At 32.1% G+C, this 21,687-nt stretch overlaps 1 protein-coding gene across 4 annotated transcripts in view; it reads right to left on the bottom strand.

The window, feature by feature from the left end:
* The window catches only part of LOC108911733 (extracellular sulfatase SULF-1 homolog), a 272,564-nt gene that overhangs the window by 161,745 nt on the left and 89,132 nt on the right, over nt 1-21,687 (bottom strand). The gene's annotated exons all lie outside the window — the stretch shown is intronic.

Raw genomic sequence — 21,687 nt, 5'->3', positions numbered from 1 at the left:
CAGGCGAGACGATGAATATGTTGAGGGAAGTTTTCCAAAATCGACTAATAAGTCTCAATGCTGAACATGAATTTCCACCGAGGTCATGTGATATTACGCCGTGTGATTTCTTTTTGTGGCCTTACCTTAAAAACACTATTTTTGAACTGCCTATTCCTGATTTAAACCATCTGCAGGCTCGACTTATAGACAAGATTCGTGAAATTAACAATACCCCGAGCATCTTAGAAAATGTCTTTAATTCTTTGAGGAACAGGTGTGAAAAGTGCTTGGAACAAGGAGGGGGACACTTTCAGCAGCTGCTTTAATTTATTGTTATAACAAGGAGGGGGACACTTTCCGCAGCTCCTTTAATTGTTTGTTATTGTTATCACGATTATTCTTTAAAATAAAGTTATATAGTCATTAACGTTATTGAAACTGACAGCTGCTATACAGCTCGTTGAGAAATGAGGTTAAGTTGGTCGCTATAAGCTACTCCCTACGTCCAATGTGTCAGAGCCCACTTCGACCACGTTTTTATTTGAACGCTCGTTATAATTAGAAATTGAAGTTTAAGATTTATTTAGGAAAATATTGTTTAACGTAGTCTTCGAACTATAAAATTTTCATTCAAATTAATTAGAAAATGGGTTAAGAAATACTTTATTTTTATTGTTTTACTTTTAATTTGGATAAGCCATAGCAGGATGGTAAAGTATAATATTTTAGACACAAACAGCATAAAAAATTGGCTTTTGATTTTTTTACTCAAATCAATGGAATCGCCCAAAATATTAATATAAAACTATTAATTTCACTAATATCGACAAAAATTTTACCTACATTTCGTAATTTTATAGGATTTGATGCTCTTAGGGATCTAAAGCCACAGATTTCTGAGATACAAAGGGCTGAAGTTTTTGAAAAAAATATTTTCAAAAATATATCAAAAAATAGTACCTATATTATAGTAGTACAAAGCATATTATATTTTTTATTACTCATGAGGGATAAGTCCTATTTTTTCGCTTGTTTTTTAGTTCGGTAAATAGCCTACTCTATTTATTTGCGAGCGGTAATCACATTTGTCGCCCACGAATTGACAATAAAATATGTGATTCTGCTCATTTTTACTAATTATTGCATGTATAATGGTTGTAGTCCACAGAGCAGTTTTTTCCACAGTTACTTTTGAAATACAAATTTTACATTCAATGAAAATTATCTCTCGACTTTTTTGCATAGCCTTTGGTACAAATTAGCAAATTTTTAATATGATACAATTAGATAAATATAAACAGTTGTTTTCATTTTATTTACGAACAAACATTTCCCTTTTCCTAAAATGGTGTTTCCATTTGTTTCGCACATTTTAGGTTGGCCGTGACAGGTACGTAACAATCAACATGACAACTGTTACAGGTTTATAATTGTCAAATTTATTTTAAAAAATGTTCAAAATATCTTCCTTCTAGTAAGTGTGGAGTGTGCCATATGTTTTCAACTTAAATATGAATGCTCTCTCCAAAAATGCAATAATACACATGGAGTTACATTTAAAATAAGAAAGTTGCTATCAACTTCCGGTATAACCGGAAGTACGATAACCTTGAAATATTTTAACTTGGTAGGCCCCACGGCCCGTATCACACCACAACAATTTCAAAAAAAATCCTTCAAGCGGTTTCCCAGATATCCATCGATGGAGTTCGTGGTGAGGCACAAGTTGTTAGGTACTTTTGATGAGTTAAATTCTGTTAAATGCTTGATTAAACATTTGTCACTTATTTCTGGGATACTCTGTATAAAGAATATTCTTAACCTCAATTTACGCCACTGGTGTCAGAAGATATTTACTTTTGCGAACATTTTAATGCGTTTCAAAAGTGAGAATTTGGATGGCAAAAGTTTTTTGTGTAAGAAAATATTCATTTTGGTCGGGGAAAGCGCTTAATTTNTAATTATTAAGAACTAGTAAGCTTGAAACCGGTCTCTATTTGGTGATTCTGCTGATCTATACTAAATAGTGTACCTATGTATAATGGAAAGGGTTGTAGTTCATATAGTAGTTGTTTTCCACAGTTACTTTTAAACTACAAATTTTGCTTTGAACGAAAATCATCCCTCGACTGTTTTGCAAAACCTTTACCACTTTGGTACAAATTAGCAATGTTTTAATATGATACATTTGGATGAATATAAAATTTATGAAAATGGTTTCACAAAATATGTTAAAATGGCCTTTCGATACATCTTCTCGCGTATTTTCTTACTCCCTTAGTGACTCCTGCATTGTAGAATCTGATGGCACTCTGCGTCTCAAAAAAGGGGTTTTAAGGACAGACGTTTATACAGGATGTCCGAGAAATAATACTAAACTTTTAACCGCGAGTTCAAGTTTTTAAATTACCCGCCCCATTAACCGTCGAAATGATTATTTGAATTGATAATAAATAAATAACAAGCATAAAGAATGGAACTAATTAGTATTTAATATTTAGACTAGCAAACATTTTTAAGATAATCAACCATTTAAATAAACTTTGCATGAGTTACCTACTTAAACAAAAATGTGAGATTTAGAAAAACAGCAAGGGTGTTCCACCACGAACTCCGTACATGGATATCTGGGAAACCGCTCGAAGGAAATTGTGGTGGTGTAATACGGGCTGTGGTAAATGGATCTCCTGTATATCCATTTAAAATAAGAAACTTGGTATCAACTTCCGATATAACAGGAAGTACGATGACCTTGAAAATATTTTAACTTGGTAAGCCCCACGGCCGTATCACACCACAACAATTAATTTCAAAAAAATCTTTCAACCGGTTTCTCACACATCCATTGATGGAGTTCGTGGTGAAATACCCTGTATTATTAGACACACGTTGTTAGATACTTTTGATGAGTTAAATGCGTGATTAAAATTTTGTTACTTATTTCTGGGACACTCTGTATAAAGAATATTCTTAATCTCAATTTACGCCACTGGTGTCAGAAGATATTTACTTTTGCGAACATTTTAATACGTTTCAAAAGCGAGACTTTGGATGGCAAAAGTTTTTTGTGTAAGAAAATATTCATTTTGGTCGGTGAACGCGCTTAATTTTTGACACATTATATTGTTATATCCTGTATAATTTTGATAAAAAAATTATTGACTTATAAATTGTGAATTTTCTATTAGTACAGCGGAGAAACAATATTTTAGGCCCATGTTTTTTTCCTGTCCTACACAAAATTGTTTTAAACTATTAAACTATGTTTCGAAAACTTACTGGTGATTTACTATGGTTTTTGTACAAAAAAATTATTAATAAAATAGTTAGAATCTTTAGATTTTCAGTACTTCCGTCTACTTTTACGCTATAGTTTATGTAAACCATTAGAAACTAGTCCTACGATAAGTTCCTGGCGACTGTAACTGTGCCGTAATATAATTGAATACATACTAATTTCTTCTTACAATAAAACGTACTTAGTCATCCAATAACATTGTTGTTTGGTGTGCGTTAACAGGTTTTCACTTTAATTAAGGGATGAATGTACCGGTACGAACCTTCTTTATTTAATTCCTGTTTGCTACAGATCGCCTTACACTGGTGAGCACGACATTGAAATGAAACANTTTATTTACGAACAAACATTTCCCTTTTCCTAAAATGGTGTTTCCATTTGTTTCGCACATTTTAGGTTGGCCGTGACAGGTACGTAACAATCAACATGACAACTGTTACAGGTTTATAATTGTCAAATTTATTTTAAAAAATGTTCAAAATATCTTCCTTCTAGTAAGTGTGGAGTGTGCCATATGTTTTCAACTTAAATATGAATGCTCTCTCCAAAAATGCAATAATACACATGGAGTTACATTTAAAATAAGAAAGTTGCTATCAACTTCCGGTATAACCGGAAGTACGATAACCTTGAAATATTTTAACTTGGTAGGCCCCACGGCCCGTATCACACCACAACAATTTCAAAAAAAATCCTTCAAGCGGTTTCCCAGATATCCATCGATGGAGTTCGTGGTGAGGCACAAGTTGTTAGGTACTTTTGATGAGTTAAATTCTGTTAAATGCTTGATTAAACATTTGTCACTTATTTCTGGGATACTCTGTATAAAGAATATTCTTAACCTCAATTTACGCCACTGGTGTCAGAAGATATTTACTTTTGCGAACATTTTAATGCGTTTCAAAAGTGAGAATTTGGATGGCAAAAGTTTTTTGTGTAAGAAAATATTCATTTTGGTCGGGGAAAGCGCTTAATTTTTGACACATTACATTGTTATATCCTGTATAATTTTGATAAAAAAATTATTGACTTATAAATTGTGAATTTTCTATTAGTACAGCAGAGAAACAATATTTTAGGCCCATGTTTTTTTTTCACTGTCCTACATAAAATTGTTTTAAACTTTTAAACTATGTTTCGAAAACTTACTGGTGATTTACTATGGTTTTTGTACAAAAAAATTATTAATAAAATAGTTAGAATCTTTAGATTTTCAGTACTTCCGTCTACTTTTACGCTATAGTTTATGTAAACCATTAGAAACTAGTCCTACGATAAGTTCCTGGCGACTGTAACTGTGCCGTAATATAATTGAATACATACTAATTTCTTCCTACAATAAAACGTACTTAGTCATCCAATAACATTGTTGTTTGGTGTGCGTTAACAGGTTTTCACTTTAATTAAGGGATGAATGTACCGGTACGAACCTTCTTTATTTAATTCCTGTTTGCTACAGATCGCCTTACACTGGTGAGCACGACATTGAAATGAAACAAGACTTCGTAATCTGTTTCTCACGTATATGATTATAATTCTTTGTACGCACACCTTTATGTTTTTTATATGCAGTATTGAACCTAAATCTTCTTAAATAGATGCCATTGTGTATATGTTACACTTCTTTATGTTTAACGGTTAAAATTCCTTTAGATTTGTAGCGGTATGCCTATATCTGGAGACACTAAATTTGAAACCGTATGGTATTCGAATAGAACTGTCAGTTGTCACTCAGCTTTATCTCCAGGTTGTCCTTCTTTCACGTTGGAAATGTCTAAAATGTGGAGGGGAAACAAGTGAAATACGAGTACGGTTTGGATTTGAGACAAACAAAATATTTACCATGCTTTCAGATATGAATTTACCCGTACATGAGTCACAGGTCCCATAAGGATGAAGAAGTAATTACAATTAGAATTAATTTGTGCTAAAGCATTGACTTATACTAAACTTGTACTTAATTAAAGTGTACCACCCCCCTTATTTTTTACCTTTCTTCTTTGGTAAAGTTCAAAGTTTTAGGATCATTTTGCCTTTTCAAAAAAATATATAAAAAAACAATTGGGATTTCATCACGGAACACCCTGTATTTTTGTCGCTTTTTGGAATATTTTTTTTAATTACAGTGATACTGATATATACATGTCATATACAGGGTGTTAAAAAAAGAGTGTAAAATAATTCAAATATCCCCAAACAAAGAAATCTACAGGTCCGGCCCCTCCTACCCATCTATGTGGAAAAGTTTGGTGTAAATGCTCTCTAACGGCCATGGAAAAATGAGCTGGAGCACCATCATGCCACATTTGTTGCCTCTGATTCAAAGGAATGTCTTCCAAAAACTCATACAGTGTGTTCTGCAGAAAGGTGAGGTAAGCAGCGCCTGTTAATCGGTTTGGTAAAACAACAGGACCTAGAAACCTGTCACCTACAATACCCATCCAAATATTTAATGAATAACGTGCCTGATGTCCAGATTGTATTAGAGCATGAGGATTTTCGTCGGCCCAAATATGCGTATTGTAAAAATTAAACACTCCATTTCTTCTGAACCCGGCCTCATCAGTAAAAAGAATGTTTGCAAGAAAACGAGGGTCTTCAGCATCATGATGTAGAAACCAGCGGCAAAAAAACAAACGTGCTTGATGCTCATTTATTGGATTTAAGGCCTGTACTCGTTGCACATGGTATGGATAAAGCAGTTGCTCGTGAAGGATTCTCCAAACAAGAGGACCACTAATTCCTACCTCGGCTGATATTCTTCGCACACTCGTACCTGGATTCTGCTCTACCAGTGCTAGAATTTCTTCTTCTGCTCTAGGAGTGGATACCGACCTTGGTCTTCCGGATAAATGGCACTGTTTGCTCAAGGAACCGGTATCACGCAATCTTTGGTGAATTCTTCCAAACATGCGTTGTGAAGGAATCTGGCGATTTGGATAAGCGTCAACATAAAGACGTCGCGCTTCGGTGGCGTTCCCATTAGCACGACCATACATGAAATGCATGTCTGTTAATTCTGCTTTAGAGTAACCAGCCATAGCGAAAGAAAACTTGTGCACTGAGAACAACTGTCAAGTACGTACTGTTTATTTCACTAAACATCAACCAACTATTATAAGAAAATACACAACGTTTTTGCAAAATAAAAAAAGGGGCTAAAAAACATAAAACATTGAGACTTTTCTGCTTATTTTGGTTCATACTATTACCTCCTTAAATATTTTACACTCTTTTTTAATACCCTGTATTTGCTTTGACAGTTTGCACAATACTTTAGTTTATTTGGAACGAATTATAAATTTGCAAGGTCATATGTCAAGAAAATTCTTTAGAATAACACCTAAGTAAGTAAGTATTTTAATTTCATACTGCCCCCAAACCAAATTTAATCTTCGTAATAACTAAAACGCAAACAATTGAAATGTAAAATAAAAACTTATAATAAAACATTTTTATTCCGATTTGTATACGTTCTTTTTTGTGGAAAGTAAGATAATTATATGTCTTTACTCTATAAATTGCAGAATTAAAATACCTACGTTCAAATAACGCTAATTAAATTAACTTTTATAATTACAATAGAGAATAGAAATCAAGAAGTTCGTTAACTAAAACGCAAACAATTGAAATGTAAAATAAAAACTTATAATAAAACATTTTTAGTCCGATTTGTATACGTTATGTTTTGTGGAAAGTAAGATAATTATATGTCTTTACTCTATAAATTGCAGAATTAAAATACCTACGTTCAAATAACGCTAATTAAATTAACTTTCATAATTACAATAGAGAATAGAAATCAAGAAGTTCGTTTCACTTAATTATTAACAACAAATTCAAGCGAAAATTTATACTGTCACTTTTGCGTAATACAATTTTTCATCGAAGAAACGCACTTTGGTAAATATTATAAATGATTTATAACTCATTTTTTAACACCCATGTCCATTTTTCTTTTAATGTAATCATTGTAGCTCAAAATTGAAAAGAAATTCCTTTAATTTATGATTTATAATAAAATCTAATAAATGGATCGTTAAAAACTTATTGCTTTTAAATGTTAATAAAATACTTTAAGCTTAGTCCATTAAGGAATGTTTCGACGACATCTCAGTATTTATAGAAGTTTATAATTCTGAGTTCGATCGAAACCTATTGAATAAATATTTCTATATTTCGTGCTCGTCCTTTTAACGGAATACAGGAATTATACCAAAGCAATAAAATGTAATTTATATTTAGAAAGGGATGATTAAATTCAAATCAAATCTATGAAAAGGTTCTTTTCCAGAAAGATTGCTTTGACACTGAGTTTGCTTCCCTTTCGAAGCTTTCCTGCTTATAAAAATGATTTTTATAAATAAACACAGTAAAGACGTCAAAAAGGGATCTTTTCTAGATAAAAAAAATCACACTTTGTATAAAAACGATTTAAATCTGTATTTAGGTGTGCGTAAACGCATATCCGTTATACCTTTTGGCAAAAAATGGATGTAAAAATAGTATGACGTAGTTTGTGAAAGTTTGCTTGTCAGAAATTTTTTCAAATCGATTCTACGAGTCCAGCTGACGATTCATAACGTAAGATATTTGCGTTGCGTTTAATTCTGCTTATACTGTAAATTACACACAGGTGAGGAGAATATTTAAGAACCACTATTATTGGCCGTTGTTGGTATTTCCAGCCCAGCGACTTAATATATTTCAGTAATACCTATAAGTGTATTAAAAGTTCCTAACCTGATGCTTCCAAAGAAATTAACATTCTTCTGCTCTAATATTTGGGGAATCCCAATGAAACATGATAAAAAAAGAAATTATCCTAGTTATTGACAATATTTATAAATATTTTATTTATACAGGGTAGCTAAATGAAAACGAAACAGAGTCATTTTCAAGAACTGCGTCAAGATTGTAGAAAAACGCTCAGACCCGTCGATTTTAGATTAAAGGGGGACATTCTTTGCTGCTATTATTGACTCCGCCACTTTCACCCCCAAGCAAGGGTAAGCATCACCCCAAAATATTTAAATGGCATTGAGGGTTGAATATTTCTTTTGAAAGCTCTTACAGTTCTCTTTACAACAGACTTTAAATTTTATAATTCCGCCCAATACTTATTGAATTTTTTGATTTTAAAGTTGAAACTTATGTACAAACAATTAGTAACGGTAAAAATGTCAGTCATTCGAGTTAAGTACGCCAATGGTATAAATTTAATATTTCTTGCGTTACATTGGTTTTTGGCGATTTGTTATCACTTTCGTAAAAAAAACACAATTGTAAAAAACAGTAATGAATGCTATCACACACAATGAACGTAAAATTAGTGGATTCCAAATTATTTTCTAGTACTATTTGGAAGCGTTGATTGGCAGTTTATTTAATTGTGTTTTAAACACTATGGTTTATTCCATTGCGGAAAGGGGAGATATAATTTCGCTTTACTCTATGAACAATAAATGTGCGAATAGAACAGCTCAGCTATTTAATGAACAACATCAAGATCGCCATGTCAGGAGGAAGTATGTTCTAGAGTTAGTAAAAAAATTTCAAGAGACAGGGAACGTAGCCAATAAAAACCATTTTGAAGAAGAATAAATTCGATCCATACAAAATACATTTAGTCCAGGAACTTCGTAAGGATGATTATGACCGCCGTTTGCAATTTTGCGAAATAATGAGTGAGCGAGCAGGGAACGATCCACAGTTCTTTTTTAACATTTGTTTTTCTAATGAATGTAGTTTTTTCTTGAACGGGACGGTAAATCGTAACTATTGCCGCTATTGGTCCGATTCAAACCCAAGAGTTTTTCACGAGGTTTATACACATCAACCGAAAAATTAAATGTACCTATGGGCTGGAATTTTCGGTGTCCAGCTGGTGGGTCCTTTTTTTCTACCTGGTAATTTGACTGGCCAAAGGTATTTGCCTTGACTGATATTATTGAAAATGTTCCAGAGTATGATGAAGATCATTTGATTTTTCGACAGGATGGTGCTCCTCCACATTATGCGTTAATTGTCCGTCAGTATTTGGACCAACGTTTTATACGGAATTGGATTGAGAGAAGAGTCAGCATTGAGTGGCCTCCACGATGACCGGATTTATCGCCCCTTGATTTCTTTTTGTGGGGATACCTAAAAAGTAAAATCTATAAAACACAGCCAGCGTCGCTGGAATATTTGTGTCAAAGAATCGTCGACGAATGCCGTCGAATCACTCCGGAAATGCTTCGGAATGTGCGCGAACGTTTCGAACAAAATCTTTATTCTTGTATGGAAGCGGGCGGTCATCAATTTGAACATTTAATCAACTAAGTAGTAAGTAAGCAACTAAACAGTCAAAAATTCGGGCAAAGAATGTCCCCCTTTAATCTAAAATCGACGGGTCTAAGCGTTTTTCTACAATCTTGACGTAGTTCCTGAAAATGGCACTGTTTCGTTTTCATTTGGCCACCCTGTATATAACACTTTATATAGAACTTCTCTATTAAATTAAATTCATCAAAATCGGATACAGTAATAGGTTATGCAGCACAGTTGTTCGAATCACTGTGGGTTAAATAATATCCATTATTTCATAGACTCCAGATACGTGGGTTCCAATCAGAATGATGAAAATGACTTTCAAGTAGAGTTATATATGCTGACCTTTGAGTTGACATCAATATTAATGATTTACATATGTACAAGTACTGATAACAGGGCATTATTGTACTTAACGAAATTAAACTATCATCAAGCTATTTCATTGTCCTTGCCACGCTGTAACTTTCTGTGCCAGTAAAGTTTATTCCCGTTTCAGGCGTTTCCTGAACCGTCGTATAAAGTAAAATTACTTTATTAATTTTCAATGTGAAATTTATGAAAAGTCCGAAGCAGAATTTATATTGCTTAATTAAATACTAATTTATATTCAATCAGTAGTTATTTCTGTATTAACGCTTTGCTACTTAGAAATAGTCATGGAAATAAAGTGAAATTATTCGCCTGATTTGTTTGTAGACATGTGGGCTCATATTTATCAATCTATAATTATTTATAGAAAATATATGTACCCATTTGAAATCAGCAATATTGAAGTTGTAAACTCTGTTACAGCAATTCTGAGATATTTCGTATTCTTCATTAAATTAACATAATTGTTAGTTGTTATAGAGGTGTAGATAATTGTAATGAAAAATAAGGAATAAACGATGTCGCAAAACTCTATTAAACTATACTGCATCTTATTTGAATTCGACGACTATTCTAATTAACGTAAATATTTTTTCTCAGTGTAGGTTCTATATTATAGGTGTTAACATCTACATTTATATCTAATTTGCAACTATCATAATGAATATTCTTGGCTACATTATAATGTCTTATTATAATCTCAGTTAGATAGTCGTTTTCTCAGTGTGTGTTCTCGGTTACATTAAACTGTTTGCGTTTAATTGTGCATCCGCATTAATATCCTGGAGTTATCCGTGAAATATGCGCGCAAGTAATACGTTCCTAATTCTCACAGTTTATCTGATAATGATTTGCAGATGTTTTCCCTCCAGGGCACAGGCGATGTCTAATAATAATAGGTTATTCAATACATACTTCTCTGCATATTATTATCATAAATGTATTAAGGTATATACAGTGATTCTAAATAATTATTGGCTTTGGTACAGAATAATGACGTTAAATAGATACATCTTATTACATATTTAGTAACAATTGCAACGGTTTATCGTTCCTTGTCATGTCTTTGAATGTGGAATATGGTAGTTAATGTTTAATAATGGCGCCTTATGGTTTATAAACACTAAACATTTTTTAGTGTATTACCAAGGACAAGATATTTAGAAATAACTTCAAAATTATGCAACAGCTATAACGTTCAAGGAACTTGATGTGTTACAGATGAGGATTAATATAATTTTAGCAGAAAATAAACACAACAACAGTCATAAAACTTACTGAAAATTCTTGAGTTTTTAAGATATTATAACATAGCTATAATATAGTTACAGCATATACATTTTGAATTATAAATTTTTTATCTTTTACTTTGTGATACTTCTGCCATTAAACTTTAAAAAAATTGTGTTATTTCTACATTTTTAACATACATAATGCGAATTATTACTCTTACTCTTATTCGTAGACAAACTATCAAGAAAGATTTAAGTTTATAAATGTCATCTAAACTTTTTACATGATTTATTAGATGACATTAATATGAATATTTAGTAGGATTATAGTGATTTTGTATATAATACATATGGAATTTACGAGATTGGAAGAAGTGGTTCAGTTGGTTGGCCATTAAAATGCACAGATCTAAATCCTTGGTTTTTTTGAAATCGTTAGTGTATTCTCAACCAGTAGAAATACGTGCTCAGCTTTGTACACGAATTTTACTTGCCTGCAATGAATTGAGGAACAATAGGAGAATTTTTGCAAGAATTTGGAAATCTTTAAATAATAAATTTATGTATTGAAACTATAATCACGTGGATCATATTTTGTAGTTTTGGTTTGTTTTACTTTTATTGTCATTTATTTTGTTGTCATTTTGTACTGTTAAATTTATAGTCTCTTATTTTATTAATTTCTATTTATTTGACACAAAGGATATAATTTCGAATAAAATTTTCAACAAAACATTAACAATTGTTCCGCATAAAAATCATACAGATGTTTTACTAGACTTCCAAAATCAACTTTTATTTTTTTGAAATGAATTCAGTACCTAATACGCAAGGAAAAGTTCAAATGGATTTTTTTTCGGAACAGCGGTAACAAACAAGAACTCATTAATGTGAAAAACCATACAATTTTTAAAATTTGTTGTCAGTATCAAAAAGTCGAAGATAAAAAAAATGTGATTCAAAATGTTTGTTGACTCTCTCCAAATGAAATATGATCGCAATAAAAAATCAAATTTATATAAGCAGGTTGAACATCTGAAAATTAATGAATGTGATATTTTTTTATTAAAGGCGTTTTGAAGATGTTTTGGAAAACATTGAATGCAAGGCGTTATAATCAAAGGGTTCTATAATTGCCTCAGAAAGCAGTTTTGTATATGATTAGACATAAGAACATTTACAGAATTTGAGACTATTGTTGGTAGAGTTTCTGGACACCATCTGTAATGGCTACAATGTCGAATGATTTTAACAGAAACTTTTATTTTTACTATTTATTATGTTTTTATAAAATTAGGCTTAGTAATAAGGATACTATTGAATACGCGGCATTAAAGGCATTATTCCCTGTTTTTAATGCCTTGTTGGTATGTCTCTAAAATAACTAGGACAGTTACTGACGACATTAATTGAATATGAAATTGGAAGATGGTAAAATTTGAATCAAAATTTAGAAAGTTTATTATATTACACATGGTTAAAATTGCTATAGTTAACATCTCTCACACATCAGTCTCCAGATGTCACGCAACATCGCGCATCGCCTTGAATAGTGGCACCCAATTAGTTGTCTTTGGAAACATAATTTAGAACACCTGATGTCATCTATACAACCAAGACATTAAACGTTCAAGTAACTACTTAATTTCCTTAAATCTTTACTACTAGTTTAACGATGCCATTTGGTGTTTTTGACGGCAGTTCAGATTTTCATGGAAATTTTGCACAGAAACGCTCTGAAACCATGTGAGTTTACTCCCATTTATCTGTTTTATTAATAGCATCTAAACATAATAGATACATTTAAGGGTAATATACATATAGCTGTTAGCTACCCCTATTCAATTTGCATGATCCCCAGTAAGTTCGGAATGAGACTAGCTTTACTTGTAAAAGTCCATTAAAGCGAATTAATAACACAAATGAAAGCGATTGTTATCTGGTATAAGGCAATGCTAAATACGGTAAAGCGGGACCAACCGGCTCTTCTATATTTAGACGAAATTGATTTTGTACATGTCAGGATTCAAATTGGCAATCGATATATACAATACAGTGGGGATAATCCGTTTTCTGATAAAGCATTTGTAGTACTTTGTTGTAAAGGATTACATATTATAAAATATTGCGTATGTCGGAGTGATATCATATTTAATTAACATAAGAGATGAACAAAACATATTTGCATTGATCCATTCAATTAGAAGACTTGATAAATTAATTTACGTTGTGTATGTTTAGGGAATCAGTAGAGTAATGCTAAATGTTAGGAAAATATATTTGTGTACCTACACAAAATTTCAGTTTAATAAATTTTCCATCGCTGGGCGCAGGAGTGGTACGATGGGAGTAAAATTTCACAAAATTTTACCAACATTTGTATAAACTTCTTTACTTATTTTTTCCCGATAACTGTCTGTTTGAAGTTTGTGCATTTCCTCGATAAACATCCTGTATTCATAAGGTATGTTTCATAAATTGACCGAGTTTTAGTACCTACAGAAGTTCACCTCATAAATCCTGTACCTATATCCTGTACTTAGAAATGCTAAATAAATAACACGCTGCAATCTACGCCTCTATTATTTCCAGTCACTTCGAAAGCTCGTTATCTGCACATCTCCCTTACACCGTAATTTTTCCAGCATCGAGTTTTAATGAGGCCAATCACTTACGAAATGTATCATTTGGAGATTATCTGATTTGCTACCAAGTAAGTGTTGGTCTTATTCAATAGTCAGTTACCGGGGACGAGATCTCCCAAGGCGATAACGTCGGTGATTTTTTTATTTACACTCGAACGCTTTCATAACTCATTTACAATGGGACAAAAATGCACTTAACGAGGCGCATTCGTTAGAGGATTTTTACCGTGTTGCTAATGCGGGAGATATCGCTTCCTTTCTGGCGTAATTACGTTTAATAGAAGCGTACAAATTATTTACAAAGGCTTCTTGCGAACAGGACAAAGTAGACCTTCGGGATTATCGTGGATGTGAGTTTACTGTCTCGTTATTTCTTTAAAGAATCCAGATGGGTTGTTAAAGTATTAAACGTGGTGTTGTATTGTGTCTTCTTATAAAAGAGCAGTGTTGCCAAAGGTGGTACTTTAGTATCATTTTGGTACTCTTCAGTTCAAGTGTTGCTTATTTCTTTGGCAAGCAACCGATACTACAGAGCTCTAAAGTGTTTTAAACAGAATGGTGTCTATTTTTCCTTCGGTCGCTGTTGTATTAATTGGTAATCTAACAATTTGGAGGTTCAGACACATCTTGTGTATGTTCTTTGTTGAGATGCCCATCCTTATAAATTATGTAGTCTATGATCCAATTTTATTATATCGTTGGTCGATGGCCCATGGTCGGATCCCATCCACAAACCTAGATCTTGCTTCTTCACCAGCATTTCGCCAGAGACCACGAATTGATAACCAACCTATAAGGTTCAAAACATTTGTCACTGCCTTCTCGTGCCAATAAATGATCGTTTTAATTACTAATCTAGTTGGAACTGTCATAAGCCTAATAGTGTTTTAAAATTTTATTTTTAAGTTCCAAAGGGATCTTTCTTCACATTTTGCATATTTAACAGACTACGTCATCTACATTTGGGAGCCCACAGTTCTATCTCATCAATGATTAGAATATGGACTGCTGACTGTTACTGTTTTAAAAAGTTTAGACAAATTGACAATTGCATTTGGTTCTGTGTATTATAAATACAAACCGAGAACGCATAAACATGATACAACACGATTTATGTGGATAATAATTTTCAAAAACCTGTTTTCAGTAAAAGTATCATTCATGTATTTTATTCTATTTGTTTCTATTTCTATTTTATATTTCTATTTTTATTCTATTTTCCTTTATACCATACTCCAAGATTTCTCCTTATCAACCAAACTCCAAGTTTTCTCCTTATCAAAAATATTTCTGAAACATTGACACAATTGTAAGGGAACACATTTTCCACAGTTAATCTTTAAAAAAATTTTCTAATCTAAGAGACAAGTTTTATTATAAATTTTTATAATGTTTGCCATCCCGACAATCTTAAAACTCATTTCTTTTATTATAAAATCCTTCAGTTGAATTTGAAACAAATTTAATATGATTTTAAGAGGGTATTGCATGGATTAATATTTGTCTAAAAATAACTCGGAAGTAATCTCTGGAATATAATCGTGGTGAGGGCCCTCTTGGTAACTTTTGTGGAAGGGAAATATGAGAAAGCTCAGAGAGAGCTGTGCGGATCTACGCAACAGCGCTGTTGAAAACAAAATTGCTTCACGGTTCACGCAACGCTAAATCTGGCTAAGTGCCAACTAGTAAGTACTTTTTTATTTTTTATTACAACTTACAAATTGCTACATCCACCAACAAAGTGGTATAAATCACTTTCCCGGGCCACTTTTATAATGAGATTTAAAGGATATAAAAAGTACTCCTTCTCATGAGGCATCAGATCCGTGAAGGGCAAACGTAATTATCTAGAATTTAGGGAAAGAAGGTCAATTAAAGTAGGTAGAATGAATTATGATTGTATTAATACAGTTATTAGGTATATACGATGAACTTTTCGAGACAAAACGTCTGAATCTGGTTCGGGCTGAGGCAGTACAGTATTGGGGGGTCATGAAGGTTTGCAAAAAATGTAATACAATTTCTAGGGTCGTATTTAAAAAAATAAAGATGATGATGGTCCTGGAGAGACGAAACGTTACATATAAAAATTGATCTTGCCATTCGATAGAGGGCAAGAAGTGGACATGAGAAAGTGTTCTTTTTTTTCAATAGGTATCACCTCAAACAAGGCTGAAATTAAACAAAAAAGAATTTCCAAAATTTTGTTGCATTTTCAAATATTTCGAAAACTAATCATATTAGCCTTGATTTTTTAGAGGCATAATGTTGGTCCCCTGATTACGCAACTTAGCCTGCATTTAAGCTACTTCGTGCCTCTTACCGTTTCCAAGATCCCTGTAGTGAGAAGCGAAATTGTAAAAGCCTGTATATCTACACTCTAAGAAAAATTGGGCTTATTTTCACTTAATAAATGTATGTATTAATTTCTGTCCACACCCGATTAATGAAATTTTCCTGTATTAGTACAGATTTTCCTGTATTAGTACAGATAAACCTTTATGAGTGAAACTATCAGTTTTAATTAAAATATTATCAAAAATGTGTAAAATTATCAAAATGCCCAATATTGACTGAAAATTTTTGCTTTCACTCAGACCGAGTTATTTACAGTGTACAACTACAAATTAATAATTACAAACTGAACATTTGATATCATCCTGAGAAGCCCATTTCCCTTGAAAAATCTCTTAGCAAGTGGCTAGGAAAGTCACGTTTTCCTATAGGCATAGGAAACAAAGAATATTAGTTCCTCCAACCCACTTTATTTTATACCAAAATATAGATACTAATGATTTTTTTGTAGTAATCTAACGGTTTTTGTGAATGATAAAAATAAATACTTTCTAGAAATTTTAAGTTGTTAATAGAGTATATTTCTGTTGCCTGAGCATCTACTAGAAACCTTGCACTTTTCGATGACCGATAGTTAATAATGGATTCTGTACTTCGTCCTTATAAAGACAATGAAATTGCTATAGTCAATAAGCCTCTTTTCCAGTTTTATCGCACAAGGTAAAGCTTGGCCTGACAGAAACTAAGTATTTTTATCATTGCAGTACATTACATATATCAGCTTTTAGCAAACGTTATCGCAATATGCATGTTTAGTCTCCTGCGGTGGAGACTGTGCTTTATCTGGAAATTTTTCTGCTGCATATGATTAATCGGTACTAGTTGCACACTTTAATGGTTAGTTAAACGGGTGCATTAATCTTGCCAAGAGTGCATAAAGGGAATTACTCACTTAATTTCCTTTCAAGTTTTAGTAATAGATCACTGGCCGGTGGTGAATAAAGTCCGTTTTGTTAGAAAATAAACTAATCAGTTTACAATATAAGAATAGTGTATTTGTATAAAATGAAGTAGACAAATTTTGGCTGCTTGCAATTCAACGCATAGCTTATGTTTCAAAGGTCAAACTCGACGCAAATTGTCAACAAAACGATTTTTCTCTCAACAACTCTTCTTGACATCGACTACATATCGAATCTTTAGATGAAAGATGAGATAAACTGATATTAATGTTTATCAAAGGTTTATAAAGAGGTTAAAAAATAATTCGCATTAATCTAAAAATATTGTTAACACTTCTGACATTGTAGCTACACAATTTTATTTTTTTAAGGTTTTGCGTTTTATGTAAGTAAGTAAGTAAACATTTATTTCCTCAAGTTATTACAATATGAAGTTATATAAATAGAAAAAATTTTTTGAGATTAAAGAAGAATAACATGAACAAAAAAAAATACCTGTAGAGTACAAACTTACAGCTAAACATTAAAAATATAAAGGTAATAAAAATTGACAGTAAATAAACAGACACATATTTATCAATTTTACATGTACAATTAAAACTTAATTTTGATAAAATTCGTGATACACTCGTCTGCCTTAGAGTGCACTGATAAAATATTCATTTAAAGAATAGAATTCATGACCTCGTAAAAGGATTTTTATTTTTCGTTTGAAAACTTTACTGTTTAATGTCTTTAGATGAGATGGTAATTTATTATAAATCTTTATCCCCGAATACAAAGCACCATTGCGAGTTCTATTATAATTATATTGTGGTAAAGTAAAATTCTGATGACGGGTAGGATAGCTATGATAATCACTTGGTGTGTTGAACAAATGTTTATTTTTATGAATTAAAATAGATAATCTGTAAACATATAGATTAATAAGGGGAAAGATTCCAATTTTTTTTTAAATAATTTTTGCAAGATTCTCTATGAGGTAAATCACATAGGATTCTTATTGACATTTTTTGTACCAGGAATACATCTTCAGAACTAGCAGATCCTCCCCAAAGCTCAATTCCATATTACAATACACTCTGGAAATATGTGTAGGAAAATCAGTATTTCGTTTAACAGTTAGTGTTGCATATATGACTTTCCCTAACTTTGTCTTTAAATTGGCTATGTGCTTCATCCAATTCAATTGACAGTCGACATAAATGCCAAGAAATTTTGTGGATTGTACCGAGCATATTTGATCATTATTTAATTTTAAAGAGGTATCTGTAATTCCACGTAATTGGAATGTTATACTGTTAGTTTCATTACAATTTAGCATCAGCTTATTAGCAAGAAACCAATTAGAAACGTGTTCTAAAATATTTTGTGCTTTGGTTATTAAATCGTTTTTGTTAGCATTCTGTATTAACAAGCTTGTATCGTCAGCAAATAACGAAAATTTGACCTCTGGAAAATTTGGGTCGATATCATTAATATATAATAGAAGTGGCCCCAAAATTGAACCTTGTGGAACTCCGCTTTCAACTCTCGCAATGTCGGAATAATTTTTTTTTGATACACAACTTTTTATTTCGACTATGTATAATTTTGCGCTATCAATATTTATTAATTCCATTTAGAAAGATGCTTAAAATGCAGAAATAGCTAAGACCTAGGTTATATTTAAGTGTTGGTTTTTGTTAAAGATTATATTAGATCAAGAATAAAAATTACAATTCTTAAAAATTTTAAATAAGAGTATGTTGTGTTCCAAATTCAAAAGTTGGATATTTGTCAGTAACATTTGTAACATTTGTAACATTTGATTACACGTTTGTACCATAGATCTAATAAAGTATACTATTAAATCTATGGTTTGTACGATCAAAGTATCACAAAATGCCAAGAACTTATTCAAATTTAAGGTCTGCAAATATGGTTTGTTTATGGTTTTTGTAATTGGAATGTCATTGCTGCTGTTGAAGAATATCATCAACGGTTTCCACATCATAGATGTCCTGATAAAGTGTATTTATAAGAATTTTCAACGAACTGTGCAAAACTGGAAAGGTTTAGAAGCAGATAATATTTTTTATAAAATGAATTGCAAGTACTTCTAGAGGATGTTGCAATAAACATAAGAATGCAAATGTATTACCAGCACGTTGGAGCTCGTTCACTCAAGCTAGAAGTTTCCAGGGCGTTGAATTGGTCGCGGTGATTCTATTAAGTAGCCTCCAAGATCTCCAGACCTCACAGCACTAGATTAGAAGTTATAGTGAACATTCGGAAAGCATTAATTCGACGTGTGCCACTTATTAAAGAAAGACATGCAGCAATCAGGAGAACTGCAAACGTTCTTCGTAGACGAAGTAGAAACTGTTTTGAAGTTAATGGTGGTGTTTTAACGTTTAATCAAAGAACGCTATGATTAATAGAATATCAATAATTTTTTTATTGAAATGTTCGTTACAGCTTGTAAACAAATGAAAATCGCATAACAACATGAGTTTTTTCTTATTATTTTGAGTTTGGTGCTATTCTCCCGACTCATGCTATATGTATATATATTTAATATCTATTAACTCTAAATAGAAACTCGTACTGACTTTTTAGACGCCGTGTACTGATGTTCAAGCGCATTCCTCTTTCCCTACGCAATATACGAACCGTAATCTTACAATTTTCTGCTTGATTTTGACCAATTTTCCAAGTCGCCGTCGGAGCATAATAGTTTAATGGTTTACATGAATACGCAGTCAAGAAGTAACATAACCACTACTCATGCACATACAGCCAGGCTTGGTATTCTACACGATAAAATCAATGTTATGCCATGGGTGTATTGTTTCCACTATGTCTAAATAAATTACAGAGACAAATATGGGATATTATCGTCGACGCGTAACCTATTTACCCTACCGCATATTTTGTACAATATCCATACGTTATTTTGTGGTGTATTAAGCGAATGTTCATATATGCCATCGATCACAATTTCAATGTTACATTAGTTACATGTGCCTGGAAAATGTACATAACAATGCCGTCAATCTATTATTGACTATAAGTAAGAGAAACACATTACTGTGAATAATAACTTGTATTGAATTTTTCCACAGCATGATATCGCTTATTTAGTCAGTCTCAAAAATATATTGAACTTTAATTAACTTCAGTATCTCAAAATATAAGACTATGTTTTTGTTTTGTATCAATAATTAACAAACAAATTTAATAAAGAAGTATAAATTATAGGAAACCAGTTAATTCCACTCATTAACACATAATAAAGAAGTTCATGACAACCGCTTACAATTTAAGATTAGTTACCTATGATTTGTAATGATAATTACATAAATATTTAATAGCACTGTCATCTCTTAAAAAAAACACAGTGGATCGTGCGGACCCTACTTGAGATTAATTACAATCAAACGTAAGTAATTACTAATTATAAAATCTTCTGGTTGGTAACTTTTACATGGCAACAAAATTTCGTGGAGCAGACCAATCTCCAAGGCCAGAAACAATACGTATGAAATCGTAAACACCAATTATACTAATTTAATATTTTCCATTACTCGATTTCTAAATAAGAAACATTAAATAGTACTTAATAATTCTTCTCGGAATCGTAATAAAATGTCAAATGAAATAATCTCTGAACTAATATACCATGAAATGAACTAATAAATCAAAACATTAACATATACTGTATTGTTATGGTCCAAATTAAGGTCTTTTATAATGCTTCTGACTATTTAACGATTCATCACGGTTGTTCAGGGAGCTATTACGTACTGAAGAAAAAAATGGGCCCCGAGTTATGAATCCGGACTTGATATTTTAAACGACAGTTAAATGTTTCTCTTTGTATATTTTTAATGGGATGTTATCAATAAACTTTTGCCTACAATAAGTTGTGATTCATTATATCATCGTGTTTAATACTAAATAACTAATCAGTTCCAAAGTAAATAATAATACCCATATTTACTGAGTACCGCGCGAAGTACGTTGAAAATCGAAATAATTTTCAAGTAAATGGCGGATGCGCTATTTTCAAGATTGCACTGATAAAAATTGTGGAAATTCACAAGATTTTATATGCAAAAAATTTAAGTGAATGATACATTGAGTATATTTTCCATTTGTTTTTACTACAGGATGTTATTGAACTTATATCAAATACTTTTGCCACATGTCCGTTATGTCAAAATGAGGTAAATACAAGGATTTGTGTAGAGTAAAATGTAATTTTAAAATCTGATTTACCTCAACATGGCTAGGAACCACCTTTTGAACACTGCAGATTGTTATAGATGTTCGATGGTGGGTACATCTACCCACCATTTGCTTGCACACAAGCTTCAGCGCGACGTATCCAATTTGCTCGCACGCGTTGCAACATTGCCACGTCCTCTCAAATTGTATACAAGCTTCGGCAATACGATGTCGCAGTTGGTCAATGTCACGAACTTTTGTGGAATACACAACACTTTTCACATATCCCCACAAAAAGAAGTCTAATGTAATGTTTAGAAAGTTGCACACTCTCCGAAAAAAGTGGGCGGGGGCTCCACATATTTTACCGAACATTT

Source organism: Anoplophora glabripennis, unplaced genomic scaffold, assembly GCF_000390285.2.
Source record: "Anoplophora glabripennis isolate ALB-LARVAE unplaced genomic scaffold, Agla_2.0 scaffold417, whole genome shotgun sequence".
Classification (NCBI taxonomy): Eukaryota; Metazoa; Arthropoda; class Insecta; order Coleoptera; family Cerambycidae; genus Anoplophora; species Anoplophora glabripennis.
The sequence above is the reverse complement of the archived record's forward strand: the minus strand, read 5'-3'. Positions and strand labels throughout refer to the sequence as shown.